Raw genomic sequence first — 16,434 nt, forward strand, 5'->3', positions numbered from 1 at the left:
CAGCCTTTCCAACCTGTTTTGATGTGGGTGTTTTCCTAGTCACCCAATGTGTAGGAGTCATTCAGCTGATCTTTGGATTTCTCTCAGAGGAAATTCTCCTTGCCTAGCTGTATATTCAGTGCATCTGAGGGAAAGGGGAATTCAGGAGCCTCCTATGTCACCATCTTGTCCCTCTAACTTCTTCCTTGAACTGCAAACTCATCTCCAACTGTGCACTTGACAGCTATATTCAGACATAACACAGCTCAAACCTAACTTTTCCAAAACTAAGTTCTCGCTTTCCCCTCCTCCAAAGCCTGCCGGCCCTCAACATTCCTCTTCAGTAAGCGGAAATTCCATTCATCCACTTCCTGAGGCCTCAGGATTACTTAGGAGCCATCCCTGGTTCTTTTTATCTCACACCCTAATCAGACTCACCAGTGATTTCTGTCAGCTTCAAAACACCAGATCTGACCACGTCCTATGACCTCTGTCACCACCTCCATACATTAAGCCGCCATGAGCTCAGCCCTCGACTCCTGGAACAGCCTCCAGTCTGGATTCCTTTCTTCAGGAGAGCCACCAAAACGACCCTCTCAAGGAGGTGCTCTCACTCCAGTTTTGTATTCTGCTGTGTGTTCTTCACAGCCTTATGTTATATGCACACATGGATCAACATCTTTTATGATGCAATTCTTAAGACATGGAAGAAGGAGAATAAAGACCCACATCATTATCACCCAGCAAGAAATAAAGCATAATATGTTCTTTTTTTCACTCTTCCTAATCTCCCCCTCCTTCTAACTCAAGGGTGATCATCATCCTGGATTTGCTGTTTATCAGGTGCATATATTTCTTTATGTTTCTATTATATGTGTATGTGTCCCTGAGCACTGCGGTTTTGCCGTGCGTGCTTGGAAGTTAACAAACTGTAAACTTTTAAACTTTAAAAATGGTACAGTGAAGCGATTCATTTGCAATTGTCATAAACTGTGATATATACATTTAGACAATTAAAAGGTAAGGTGAAGAATTTCAGCAGAAAGTTAACACTTTCTCAATATCTTTAGCAATTGGTGAAAACAAATGGACACTGAGAATGAGATACTGTGACACAAGCTCTAGAATGGCTAAAATCAAAACAATGGACAAAACCAAGTGTTAATGAGGACATGGAGAGACTGGAACCCTTATACATGGCTGTTGGGAATGCAAAATATACAGTCACTTTGTAAAATAATGTGGCATTTTAACTTCCTGGGAAGTTAAATATTCCTTTACCATATATCCCAGAGATTTTATTCCTGGATATTTATCCAGGATAAATAGAAATATATGTTTACATGAAGTCTTATATGATGTTCATAGTAGCTTTATCCAAAATAGCCCCAAATTGAAACCATCCAAATGTTCATCTTGTTGAATGGATAAAAACATTGTGCTCCATCTGTGCCATGGAAAACTACTCAGCAATAAAAGGAATGGACTATTGATACATGCGACAACATGTATGTATCTCAGAAGCATTTTGCTCAGTATCAGAAGTCTGGTACAAAAGACTAGATATTATATGAATCCAATTACATAAAATTCTAAAGAAGGCAAATTGTAAAAATAGAGAACTAATCAATATTTGCCAGGTGTCGAGGGGAGAGGATTGACTGTGAAGTTTGACAAGGAATGTCTTAGTGTGATATTAAATGTAATGAATTTAAAATGAAGATGATGCTAGGCCTGTCAATGAACCTGTTAAGAAAGGATCAATATTTATCACACTGAATTATTCTGGATAAAAGTATAAATAAACAAAAACAGAAATGGAAAAGGAGAGATAGATCCACCTATCTCAGTGCAGGCCAGGTGAGGGGACAAAATGTAACTACATGTACTCTATGAACATGATAAGATGATTCCTATTGATTTATTTTGAGACTATACTCTGAAGTTACATGCCTTTTCTTAAAAAATATCCATGATCAGTACAAAAAGTTGACCATATTTTAATTCCACAAAGAAAACATCATTTATGCTACATAAGAAATAGTAGGGATGACATTTCCTGGCCGTAATGCAAACAAAGAATCCATATGAGCTTGAAATTTTTCACTCTCTTGTAAATAAATAAACTTTTTAAAATAAAATATTGGTAAGTGACTATATTGCTCAACTCTTTGCAATTAAATTCAAAAGTATAAAGTCAATTTTATAATACCCAAATTGATTCAGAGGATAGCAAAAGGACAGCTTCCAAATACTCTAATGATGTAAACCTGATGCTAATAATAATGAAAAACTGCAGTAGTGTCTCACTTCCGTATATTGGTACACAAATCCTTGCAACACACTGATGTCGCATGAAACCTCAGTGTGGGTCCTAGGCTGGTTCAATATTAGGAAATATTTTCATACCATTTATCCTCTTAATTGGTCTGAGGATAAAAATAAGATCGTCCTCATACATTCTGATGAAGAGTATGGACAAAATTCAAACTCTATTTTTTTTCTTTTAAAGATTGGCACCTGGGCTAACAACTGTTGCCAATCTTTTTTTTTTTCTGCTTTGTCTCCCCAAAGCCCTCCATACACAGTTGTATATCTTAGTTGCAGGTCCTTCTAGTTGTGGGATGTGGGACACTGCCTCAACATGGCCTGAGGAGTGGTGCCATGTCCACGCCCAGGATCCGAACCCTGGGCCGCCGCAGCAGAGGGCGTGAACTTAACCACTCGGCCATGGAGCCGGCCCCTCCATTTTTTATAAACATACCCAAATAGGAGCAAATGGTCTAGAAACTTTCTTAACCAAAATAAAAAACTTGCTCCAATACTGAGGATCATGGAAAGTGCTGGAGGTAAGTCAGAAAGCAGGTACCTCTCACCACTATTATTCAGCATCGTCCTGGAGGTTGGTGAAATTAGATAAGAGACAGAAATGAGAAAAATAAAGATCAGGGAGCTACAACAGTCATTTTCAGGTGATAGTATCGTGTATCTGGGAAATCCAAGTCAATCAACCAAAACAAACAATAACAACAAAATGTACTACAGATAATGAGGAAATCTAATGATAATAAGGTTCAAAACTCATATTTAGAAATTAGTTTCATATTTACCAACCACGACGAGTTAATAGATGTAATGAAAAGAACACCCCAATTTTAAAAAGCCACCGAAAAAGTTAAGTACCCAGAAATAAATAAGACAGGAACACTTGATAGACTTTGTGAGGAGACACTCCTGAAAGACAGAGAGTCCAGTGAGATTTGGGTAGGACCCACACAGAAAATGTTTCTTCAGGCTAATTAACTATTTTTTCTGAAAAACAAAAACAATCAGGGTGACTAGCCTGCCAGGTACTGACCCCACTCAAAAGCTTCAGGAAGGTGAAGGTGGTCCTTTCTTCTATTATGGGTGAAGATGAACATTTTACTGTTTATTTGAGGATCGTTTTTTATAACCATATATGTAACTTGTTTGTTTTGCCCATTGTTATGGTTTTCCTTTCTATTTCTTCCTAAGTTTTTGAGAGTTCTTTATACATTAGGGAGAAGAGCCCTTTTGATGTGATATGTTACAAATATTTTCTCCCAGTTGTTGTTCTATTTTGGGTTTTTCTACAATGTTTTCTGCTTTTCAAAAACATTTGTGTTTTTATGTAGTTGAATTTATGGGGCTTTTCCTACTCCCAGATTGTAAGGGAATTTATCCTTTTGAAAAAATGAGTACTTATATAGAATTATTTTTACACTGGAATTCTGACCCTCGTGGACTTTATTCAAGCCCAGAATGTGGGATGGGGGTCCAGGTCCTTCTTCTGAGAGGTCCCCAGCTCTCACCCACGGACCACAAAACACGTCTTCCCTAGCTTCCTCTGGTACAGCTCCTCTCGAGGTTGAATGCATCTGAACTCTGCGTGGTCCAGGCGTCTGTCTGTCTGTCCGTCTGCTCACTTCCCTCTACCACACCGATTAAAGACTGTGCCGTACGTTTCAAGTTCAGCGGGAATGTCGTCAGTTCTCCGCCCTGCCTTCTCTGCAGGTTTCTCTGGCTGCTCTTTTTGTTTATTTTCACATGTGAACTTTAGAACCAACTTGATCTCCAGAGAAAAGACAATATTTTTATTGGGATTATGTTAAATTCATCTGTTGACCCAAGGAAAGTCGGCACACTTGTGATGTTCAGTCTGCAAAGCAAGGATAAGGGATGTCTTCCCTTTGGTTCAAGTCTAATTTTGTTGTTTTAGGAGTATTTTAAAGTTCTCTCACCTGTGACTTGTGGATTGGCACTCCATCATCTTTGTGGATCTTTAAACTTGGCATCCACCTGCTTTACATTGTCCATGCCTCCCCTCCACTGAAGCTCCCTGAGGTGGGGCCAGTCGCATTCAACTTGGCATCTCCAGTGCCTAGCAGAGAGCTCTGTTGTTGCGTGAATTTCTACATCTCAGTGGAGGAGAAGATAGAGACAAGGCGTAGGGAAAGTAAGCAGTTTGCTGAGGACCCCACAATCTTAAGAAGAACTAGGACTTAAAACATTCTTCTGAGTCGATAGAAATATTCAATATTTAATGGAATTAAGCTAAGTCCTCCAGCCATTATTCATATATCATAAGATGGTTGTTTTACATTTTAGACTTCACTAATAGTCAACTTATGTTAAAAAAGATGAAACATTGTTCCTCATCCAAAATACTCAGAGCATTTCTCCAATATTATCTATAATTCAGAAACTTTATCAAGGATTTCAATTAGAATTAAAAATACTTTAAAAAAAAGCTAGAGTCACAAAACACTTTTGAATTTTGTCTTTGCTATCTATATCGCAAAACATGCATTTTCCAAAGGCTCTCTCTTCAATCTCAGTATTCTCAATTCCCTGCTTATTTGATTACCAATTAGTTTAAGGCCACATCAAGTTGGTTAGGGCTTTTGAGACTCAACATTGTGTGCTGTCAGTCAGAGCTGCAGACATTTAAAAGATGTAATAAGTTTTAACAGCTCTCCACAAAGTGTTTCCAATATCACAGGCCACTTCCTTTTGCAGATCAGTCTTAATTTTGTTTAAATGTGGTTTTACCTCGCTTCTAGGAAAGTTAAAACGAGGCCCCAGGATTTCCTGAAGACCCCTCTCCAACAACGTAAGTAACTCAGACAGCCAGTGAGTCAGCGGGAGAGAGAGAGTGGTCAGGAAAACTTGCCAATGGGCAGCCAGCTGCTTGACCCTTCTGCTCTGTACCGTTAGAACCTCTGACCCAAGAGCTTGGACGGTGACACATCTTCCACACCAGAAGTCAGATCACTCTGCCAGAAAATGGGGCATGTTTTACAGCTGACTGTCAGAGAGAATTTATTAGATGGCCACTCTTCCCAGAAGTCTGACGTGTAAATCTTGGCCATAGGTCAGATCCCGCACTTGCTTTGGCGTGTGTTGTGGGCACAAAGTGGGCTTTGGGGGGATCAGCCCAGCACACATTGTGCTGGCAAACTGCCTGATAAACCAGCCCAGAAGTGCCCCCTGACTCTCCTGGAAATACCTGCTTGAGATTCCGACGAGGGCTGCAGGAGCAGAGACATCAAGCTTCGGGGGCTATCTAAGTGTTCGCCAAGGGTCAGCTCCGGGCCCTCCCTGGGACAGCACCGACGTGCTCACCAGCTTTGTCTCACCAGGTGCACACCATCTTCCAGGCAAAGGTAACGCACAGACTCTTTTTAAAAGCTGAACTGGAAATTCAGTAAATAATCCCTACATTGCATAATGAAAGACCTTGTGCTTACCAACCTATTTAATTTGGTATCATCTGGAGACTGGGAATACTGGGGTGGAGGAGGCCATCCCAATGGAGGGAGGCACAGTTCCTAAAAGAGACAGAATAACTACAATAATTTTAGGTAGTGATAAATGCTATAAAGAAAAGAAAACTGAGTTCTGGGCTGGGGGAGGGGTGGTGCTCAGGGCGCAGGGTGATCTCTTCGAGGGGAGATAATAGTCTCTGCTATGGATCTACTCGTGGCGAGAGCTACTGTGTGTCAAGCACCCTTTTTTTGGCGAGAGCTACTGTGTGTCGAGCACCCTTTTGAGTACTGGAGATACATGAGTTGACAAAGGAGGCAAATTTCTTCATGGAGCTTCATTCTTCTCAGGACTGACACACGATAAATAAAATATTCACAAACATACAAATATTAAAAATATTTTAAATATAAAATATAGCATAAATAAATAAATATAAAAATAAACGTACAACATATACACAATAAATTTTAAGGTACAATGATGACACATCCAATTCCGACAAGGGGTTTGGAGAAACGTAAATCAGAGGGGTAGGAAGGAGAACTGTAGGGTCTGCAGGGAACCTAGACTGCGGGCGGATGAAGAGCATTTCCAGCAGACAGAGCAGCAGGAGCAAAGCCCAGAGGCCCTGGGGCCGGGCCCCGAGGGAGGTGAGTGGTGGGAGCAGGGCTGACGCGGCAGAGGCCTGGACAGTGCTCTGGAGGGCATTCGGCCCTGAGGGGTCGTGAGTTTCACTGTGAATGAGATCCAGCCATTGAGGTTTTTAGCAGAGCAGCATGGTCATAGGATATACCTTGTAGGAGGATTTTCCTGGCTACGGCGTTGAAAAGACTCTAAGGAGGACAGGATGGGCTGGGACGGAAACAGGCAGGGTGCTGATAACTGGATGGATTCTGAGCCTGTTTTGAGTGTAGACATCACAAGATGTGCTGGTGGATTGGACCCAGGGTCTGAGAGAAGGGGGTGCCAGGATGTCCCCAAGGTTTGTTGTCTGTAAGGTAAACTTGCCACTTAATGAGACAGGGAAGGCCCGGAGTGCACACGGACCTAGCTTTGGACTTGCCCATATGAGATGCCAACCAGCCATCCAAGGGCTGACTCCTGCGGGCGTTTGGTGTATGATTTGGAGTTTCGTGCCTTAAGATTCAAATTTGGGAGTGATTGGTGTTTCTGTGATATGTGAAACTATGATGCTGGGTGGAATCAGCTAGGGATTGAGGACAGAAGAACAGGGACAGGACTAAGGTCGGGTCCTGGGGAGAAGAGAAGCACCTGCACAGGAGGCTGTGAAGGCGGAGGCAGCAGTGCGGTAGGGACCCCAGCAGACGCTCCCAGCCACGAAGGCTGATCAGTGGTGTCGACACTACGGACACGCCAAGCGTCACGAGGACGGAGAGTTCAGACTGGACAGCGTGGTGTCCCAAGCTGCTTCCGCAGCAGCAGCTTCTGCGGAGTGGTGTGGGCTGTGAGCCTGACTGAAACCCGCTCAAGGGAAAATGAACAGTTTTGTGTTTGTGTAAAGGATATATATGTCCTTTTTGCCCCTCCTGCTGAAAAAATACTGAATAAAATGCGTTTCAAAAAATCTTTTAAAATGAATTCTTCTGGTCTGAAGAATATAAGGAATTCTCAGAAGCCAAAATTAACTAAAAATAGGAAACTTAGAAGGGTAATTGGAATACTTTATTTTTAGATTATTAGCCAAAACCAGGTGAACTTGATCTTTCATTGTCGTTGCCTTCAGATCCATGTGGTCAAGAGACACAGCCCAGGACTGACCAATTTGATGGAAGTCATGGGACCCGCTGCCCCTCCCTGCCTCACGGGCTCAGTGTATCAAGTACAAGGGTGAACTAAGAATAAGTCTGTGAAACACATTTAGAAAGGAGTAACATACTAAAATTAAACACTTAGTGGTTGGTTTAACAGCAGATTAGACTTAGATGAGGAGAAAATTATTTAACTAGAAACATAGATCTGAAGGACTTATTCCAGGGCAAAGACACAATGAGATGACAAATACAAGGAGATATTTAGACGTACAAAATAAGTGAAAATGTAGAGCTTATGTCTAATTGAGCTCCAGAAGGGGAGGAGCGACAGGGAAGGCATGGGCAAGAGCCGACGCCTGGTTAGAGATGCTTGAGAATTTTCAAAGACTGAATATCCTGACCCACAAATTCAGGAAGACTGAAAATTCATAAATGCTACCACAGAAAGAAAGGAACCGACAGTTAAGTGAGAGTAAACCGCAGATCACCAACCATGAAGGATTTTAAAGTGACCGGAGTTAACAGGCTAATCACCTAAAGGCTGGCAGTTGCCGTTTCCATGGTAATGATTAGCCTGGAGCCCACAGACGGCATCAATGCAGCCAGAGAAGTAACTGACGAGTTAGTTCTCTGTATCTGGTGAATATCCTCATAAATAAAGAGTAATAAGACATTTTATTTAAACAACAAAGAAAAACTGAGCAAATTTACCCCAAACTCTCATTAAAAATATTCTAAAGTAGATACTCTACACGAGAAAAAAATGACCCAACTTGAACAAAGATATTAAAAAGAGAGGAGAAAATACAGTGGTAAATAGGTGGATAAGTGTAAACAAATATTTTAAAATAACTTTACATTGGGGTTAAAATGATGGAATGAAAGCATAGGGCAACAAATGCAGCTAAGCTGTCAGCCGGGTGATATAATGCTTGCTCTTACTTGAAAGGGGATAAATTTTGAGTCACTTTAGACTTGGAGAATTTAACTGTATATGTAGTAATGGTTTCTAGTGAAAATCCCAGAATAAAATTACACATATGAACAAATAAATGATAACTTCTAACTGGTGGAGTGATAAGTGAAACAGGAAACGTATTTTTCCATGGAAAACAAAGGAAGAAAGGAAAGAGGTAAGTGGAAAAGATGAACTATGTAGAAAGCACAAAATAAAATGATATAAATTCAAATATTCCAATAATTACAATGAATTTAACAGGACTAAGTTCATCCAGTTAAAATATGATTTTTAAATTAAATTAATGCTATATTTAAAAATGCAGTTCTATGCTGTTGACATGAACTGCCTCTAAAATATAAGAAGGTGGAATATTTGAAAGCGTATCGAAAGTTATATACACGAGTGAATACTATGCATAATAAGATGATGTCATATTTATATCAGACAAAATAAACTTTAAAGTAAAAAAATCAGAAATAACAAGAATCACACCTTTATATGACTAACGAAATATCTAAAGGAAGAAAAGACAGAGTAGGAGATAATTGAGCAAAGCTACAGACTTAGGATATTTAGTAATACTATCTCTGTAACTGATAAATGAGCAATAAAATTACATGACTTAAAAGATTATAATCATATGATTTAAAAGCTTGACCTTACAGTCTTACAGTAAACAGTACCAAGGACTTCAGAATACACATCATTTTTAATGACATACAACGTTTAAATAGTGACCACATACTGGACCATGAAGTAGGCTACAAAAATTTCAGAGCTGGTACCATACATTCCACCCTCTCAAATCGTATTACAACTAGGTTAGAATTCAATTAAAAAAAGAAAGAGTTATTAAAAACTTGTATGTTTGGAAATTAAGAAATAACTCACAGATCAAAGATAAACCAAAATATATACATGAAAGTATTTTGAACTTAACAATGAAAACACTACATATTAAATATGGTGGCTTCAGCTAAAGTATTTAGAGATAAATGTATACTTAAAATTTTTCTATTAGAAAATAAAAACATCTCAAAATTAATAATCAAAGCATCCAATAAGATAAATTAGGAGAAGAATCAAAAACCCCGAAATTGTAGGAGGAAAGAGAGCATACATATGAGAACAGAAATTAGTTTAAAGAAAATAACTTATAATAATAAAAAGGAAGTGCAAATGCAAAAGTTATTTCTTTGAAAAGACTAATAAAATTTATAAACCTCTGGCAAAAATTGATTTAAAAGTTAAAAGAAAGCAGCCCAAACAAATAGGATCACAATGAAAAGGGAGACAGACAACAAAGGCTGCAGACGTTGAAAAATGCCAGAAAACTCTACAATTTGGTAAATTTTGACATATGTGAATCCGTAATTCACATAAATGCATAATTCCCCGAAGCTTTCTCATGAATTTTGTAATCTCTTCTTCCCTCTCTGATCCCCTGATCTCCAGGCAACCACTTGTCTGCTTTCTGTCACTGCCGATTACCTTTGCATGTTCTATAATTTTATGTAAGTGGAATCATTAATATGAACTCTTTTTGGTCTGGTGGACTATAATCAGCATAATTTTTGTGAGATGCACCCATGTTGTTGCGTGTGTCAGTAGTTTATTCTATTTCACTGCAATGCAGTGGGTACCATCCCATTGTGTGGATGTACCATGATCCTATCCTTTCACCAAAGACATTTTTTCTTAGTTTTTGACTAAAATAAAACAAAACAAAGGTGCTATAAACACTTTTGTACAAGCCCTTGCATGGCCATGTCCTTCGTTTCTCTTGAGTGAGTACGCAGGAACAGAAGGTGTGTGGTGTAGTGATTAAGAAGCTGTCAACTGCTTTTCGAAGTGGTTGTACCATTTCAGATTCCTGACAGCAGCATATAAGAGTTCCTTCCTACCCTGGCAAACACTGGGTGAACTTCTGACATCAGAGAGCCAAAGACTCCACCCTCAGGTCACACTGACGCCACTGTCTTGTGAACACGCGTCACCTGAGGACTGTGAAGCTTGACTACACTTGCGCAGGTCATCAGTCACCTAACCTCTCCCCGCCTCCAGTCATCTGGCCTCCCACTCAGACCACTCTGACCCTCCACCCATACATATGTATCCCTGGGCCCCATTTGTGGGGCAGTGGACTTGAGATTTGTTCTCCCATCTCCTCGCTTGGCTGCCTCAGGAATAAACCCTTCTTCTGTGGCAAACCTATTGTCTCAGTAACTGGCATAAACGTGCAGTGGGCAAGATGGACCTGGTTTGGTAACACATATAAAATGACAGTTCAATATCTAAACTCTAAACGTCTTTACAAACTAGAGCAAAAGGCCAATCCCAAAATGATGTAATTCAACTGGGAAAAATGTGAGTCAGCATGCTCTCCCCTTCCCCTCAGCCCATTCCCCACGTTGAATAAAAACAAGTGGCAAAAGAATTGTTTAAAGAGCAAATATGGTGGTTTGAGGATTTCTGTACTCTTAACTCAGTCAGTCTTCAGTGATGCGTCTGTCTCGGGCCATGGAGGGAAAAGCTGTGCTGTCTGGGGATTAGCAAAACGCAGAGTAGGAAGCTCAGCAAACTCTTTCTCCAAAAAGCAATGAGAGGCTTGACAAAATTGGCAAAAACATCCATTTCTGAACTCTGAAAATTAACCAGAGTCATATAACAGGCTGAGAAGCGTTTACTCAAGGAGAACTACTGACCCTTGGTAAAAACAGAGGCTTCTGAGTGTTTTCAGGTCCCACTGCTCCCAGCCCCTCCTCACCCCAGACCCTGGCTTCTGAGCTGCCACTGGAGGCCCCCAGAAAAACTTGTAGTCCAGCACTGAAAAGAATGGGATCTCACCCAAACAATCAGGGAGGTCATGTCACAGCTGCCTGTGGGTGGAGAGGTGGGAACCGAAGACGAGTCAAACATCTGGGAGGAAACGCTGGGAAAGAGACGGAGCCTTGATATGCTCCCACAGGTTCCTGGAGATCTGGAAGGCTGCCCGTCCTGCAGGGCTGGGCAAGAGGGAATCCGCCTTCATAAAGTGCACTTTCTCCTCTTGCATCGATGTGAACCCATGGCCCCTTAAAGGGTATGCAGATAGTCAGACATAGGAATGTGTGCACGCAGGGCTAGTAGACACACACTGCCTACCTCTGTCCCTGAGACACCTGAGAGCAACGACACCCCAGGGACACGAGTGTGCCTAGCCCCCGATCACAGCTTCTAAATACCATTAAAACAGCATCTTAATATCAATAAAAGGAACCAGGGCTCCTTGGAGAACTGGCCGATTCCAGACTGGGGCAGGGAAAACACAAGATGAGCCTGGGGAATCTGTGGTGCCAGAAAATAAGGAACGGCTCAAAGCAGACGTGGAGACGTGGAAGGTACACAGGAGTCCACCTGGACGGACTCCTGGTGACCAAAGCTGGAAGAATCCGGGCAAAAAATAAATAATGAAAATATCCCATAAAATAAAATAAATACCCGTGAGTCCACCCTGATAAACGTAACTGAATAGATAAATAAATGAGGGAGAAGGGCAGCTCTTCCTCACAGAAGAATTTCAATTAATAAGTGCAGAAAGAATCAGGGATCTATAAAATAGCCATTAGAATATCCCAGCAATTCTTGCAGGCAGGATCCACTTACGGATGCAAAATTAGCAGGCAAGGGACACATGCATAGGTTCAAAGTATCTCCCCAAGATATTTGTTGGCTACAAAGGGAAAAATAGTGACCTTACAGTCTAGAAGGATCCTTGCACGACAAGGGACGTCGATGGAAAACCGTGAAATCCAAACAAAGCCTGTAGTTGAGTAACAGTATTGGTCACTATACTGTGGGCACGTAGATATGAACATTAGAAGAAGATGGTGAAAGGTATGTGGGAAATCTGTGCATTATTTTTGCAAATTTTCTGCAAGTTTAAAGTTATTTCAAGATAAAAAGTACACAATTGCAGTCAAATTTTGTGTATAAAGAGTTTTTAGAAAGGTTCATGTGTTTTAAGCGTTGCTTACATACTCCTCTACGGATTGACTCTTCACTTGGGTTCTTGGGGTCTGGGCTAAACCGCTGTTCTTGGCTGGGTCACTGTTATGTTTGGCTTTTCTGTATGTTTTTATATACACGCTTACATTATTTCATAATTGTGTTTTATTATCGTAGCAGTGAAAACAAAGCTGTCTGTCTCAGACAAGTTCTCGTGGGACCTCATCAGTGAGGACGGAAGGTGGGAGCTGGGAGGAGCCCGCAGCGTCCCCCTCGCCAAGTCTGGCAGGGCCACCTGTGCGCTCCCTGTGGTCCTGAGGCTGTTGGCTCATGTGTTAAATGGTGTTTCTGGGAAAGCTACCCAGACTCGGGCATAAATTTGAAACAAAACGAATCAGTCTTGGGTGGTTTCTCCCCATCTTCTCGGTCTGGACACGGCCCTGCTGTGACTTGCCATTCCTTGTCTGGCCTCTGCTGGGCCTGTCTCCAGCCTGCATCTGGCTCCCCATACGAGAAGCTGGCATGCCTCTCTACCTAAAGTCTGTGGGGCCAGCTTAGAATCTGATAGACTGATCTCTCCATCACGTGCCTCAAACTTTCCTACTGGTCACAGAGTAAATTGATGTGACTTGCATCGTATTAGAAGAAAGTAATTAAAGAATTCGGTAAAAAAACAATAAAATAAAAATGTTAAATCTCATATAGTTATTTTATATTATTAAAAATGGTCAGCAATGTTTTTTCTTTAACACGTAAAAATGTCTATACTCTCACTTAAATCAACTAAAAATATTACACGTGTGTTTCAGGCCTTACAGTTTACCAGGTACTTTCAAAACCATTGTCGTATTTGATCCTCACAGCTGAACGAGGACAGTGTGACTGTGCAACATTAGTGGGCAAGAAACCAGGTTTACTGCCCAACTTCAATGCTCGTGAGTGGCAGACCCGGGCTCCAGAACGGGCAGGTGCACTGATCCCACAGTCACCGACCACAGGGGCCATTTCACAGTGTCCCTTCCGGGTCCCGTGTTTGGAGTAATTTGTGTAGTCACGTAAACTTTAAGTCAACATGAAACGCTGTAGTTAGACTGTGGAGCACACTGGTCAGAGGAGAGACCTGGAGCCTGACGCCCTGGGTCGGATCCTGGCTCTGCCGCCTACGGGCTCTGTGATCTATGTAAGTGACTTATTGTGTCTGAATTTCAGGTTTCTCATCTCTGAAACAGGAATAAAATAAGACACCATATGTAAGTGGTCTCGCTGGGTGCTGGGCACGCAGGATGCTCAGTAAGCACGACTGATGTGTTGTCATCACTGTTCCACGTGAAGTTTCCAGCTTGATCTGGGACCACCATTGATCAACGCACGTCAACGCAGCCGGCCGCTCGGGTTCCAGCCCGCGGTAAGGCCGTGGTACTTTGTGCAGGTTTTGCCTCTCTCCAGCGTGGTCATCGATGGACTTCACATCATTGAACGTGAGAGTGGGAGCCCTCGGCTCGCGGTTGTTCGTCTGGGAAGCTCTGCCCGAGGACTTTGCCGACACCTTCTGGTTCCAACTGCAGTTTTGGAGACAAGCATATTGAGGACGGGGCACATGCCAAGACCTCTGGGGTTCGTCTATTCCCGCTGAACCATTCTCGAACGCACACTGCATTCTCTGTGCCCGTCCCATCTCCCTAGGTCCCAGCAGACAGCAAAGCCTGAGAGGACTGAGCTGTCATCATGCCTCAGACCTCCAGGCACTGACTGACAGCGGTAAATGCTGTTTAATAAATGGAAGTCGGGCAAGTCTTGTAATTCCTGTGTTAAAATGTTATACCTACATATATATTAAGACCACTTCCTGTAAGAATTAAACACAAGAATCCATTATGTCAAATGGCAATGCAATCATCTATTCATTCAGTAAACGTATTTGTTGAAGATCTACTCTGTGCCAGACACTGTCTGAGGCAGAGAGTACAAGAGACAAAGGCCCCGTCCTCGGCAGTGGTGTGAGACCACTGAGGAAACAACGGAAGCAACATGGCACTGAGCTGACGGCCCTACCGTCACTCGCCAGGGTCTAGAAATAATGCGAGAAAGCATTAGAAGCAATGCTGGGTGAGACGAAGTCTGTGATGCTGTCTGTGAAACAACACGGAGACCCATCCTGGTTCCAGTTAGGTCTCAGCCCCCATGACATCTTCCAGAGACCCTGCCTCCTGCCCTGGACACCACACGTCCAGGACCAGGTGCTTCCCACAGCTGAACACAAGCCCACCTGGTAACAGTCTCTTCTCCTGACTGTCTCCCCCACGAGAACATGAGCTGGACGGGCAGAGCCCACCTCTTTCACCTCCCTCCTCACTTCTGTTTCGGCACACGTCCCACCAGCAACACCCTCACCTAAACGGAAGCAAGCCTCATCGTTGCACTCTTGCACAGAAGTTGACAATCAAATTATGGCAGAAAAAGACAACTGCATATCGGTGTGTGTTTGAGGAACTAAAAAATGACCAACAGATCGGCAGGACTAATTTTTACTCAGTGTTTGGATTTTTATCTCCCTAATTATTCTAAAATGGTCATATTGCTTTTTTCCCCAGAACGAGCACAAGCAGAGGAGGAATCCTCCTTCTACAGACCTTGGTGCATTTGCAATGCACTCGTCCCCTCCAAGAGGCAGCCTTGATCTGAAATTTTCATGATGACATGCACGTTGTCTAAAAGATACCAAGAATGTGGGAAAGGATAAAGTTTAAAATAAATTTTCAACTGTGGGAATGCAGGGGACTGGCTGGAGAAAGCGAGCCTCATGTCTGTTTTCACACAATAACCTCAGCAAGATGCCTCATGCAATGGGGAGTTTATGTCCGCTGACTAGAAATTACAGATTCAGAAACAAGATAAACTGATTTAATCTAATACATTTAGTGAATTTCAAAGTCTGTTAGCACAGAGAAAAACCAGCTGTTGTTGGCCACATAGGTAATAACATCTAACTTTTTAAATGTCTAAAGCTTAGTGTTGTATTTCTTCTGTTACAGTACAAATTATTTTATTCAAAGCCATAGTAATATTTTATTTATCAGCATTGAGACACTCTGAAATATTACTCAGCCATTAAACCTATAATTACGACAACTAAATAAAAACGCAGTAAAGTGCTTATGAAGAGCTGTTCAGAGAAAATTTAGAATACACAGTTTTATGTCTGAAGGTGAGTAAAATTTATAAACGTTTAGAGACCAGAAGGGAAAACGAAGGTGAAAACGTTTCTCACGTCTGGGAGCTGAGGTTGTGAGTGAGATTTTTCTTTCTCCAACATTTTATATCATGTCTTATTTTCTTAATAATAATAGCTAAACAAAAAAAGAATTCAAGCAGAGATTAATTTTTTTCCAAAGGGTAAAAATAAACCAGGATGTTAATTTTTTCTTGCTTTTTCTGACTTACTTTTGCCAAACCAGCTGGAATTTCTCTCCTGGCACCTCCAGGGAGCCTGTGACTACAGTGCAGATCCTGAAACGTGAGCTTACATTGGCGACCCTTAGACGCAAGGTCAGCGCACCACAGCGTGGACTGGTCAACAGGTTCAGTCCTAGACCAGCGTTAACTGGGGACGCCAGCCACATCAGTGCACACCGAGAGAACAACCTTCCTGGAGCAGGTCAGCAGGTGCCTCTTGTTTTAAATCACTGAGAGTAAATTGCCTTGATCAACAGGTAACGATGGGTGTCGCAGGAACAACTCCTCTCCTCCCCAGGTTGTGTGATGGACTGAAGGGGTCACCCTGCTTGGTGCCTCCTCTGAGCCTACTGTTCCCCACTACTCAGGTGGCTCCTGGGGGGCTGCAGTAGTTAGGTGGGGTCTTCCTGGTCCACGTTTTTAATTTCTGATAATATTTGAAGGGTTTCTGAAACATAGGACTTTAAAAGTGCTGTAAAATATTTAGTTGAA

This window comes from Equus przewalskii, chromosome 14 (assembly GCF_037783145.1).
Source record: "Equus przewalskii isolate Varuska chromosome 14, EquPr2, whole genome shotgun sequence".
Classification (NCBI taxonomy): domain Eukaryota; kingdom Metazoa; phylum Chordata; class Mammalia; order Perissodactyla; family Equidae; genus Equus; species Equus przewalskii.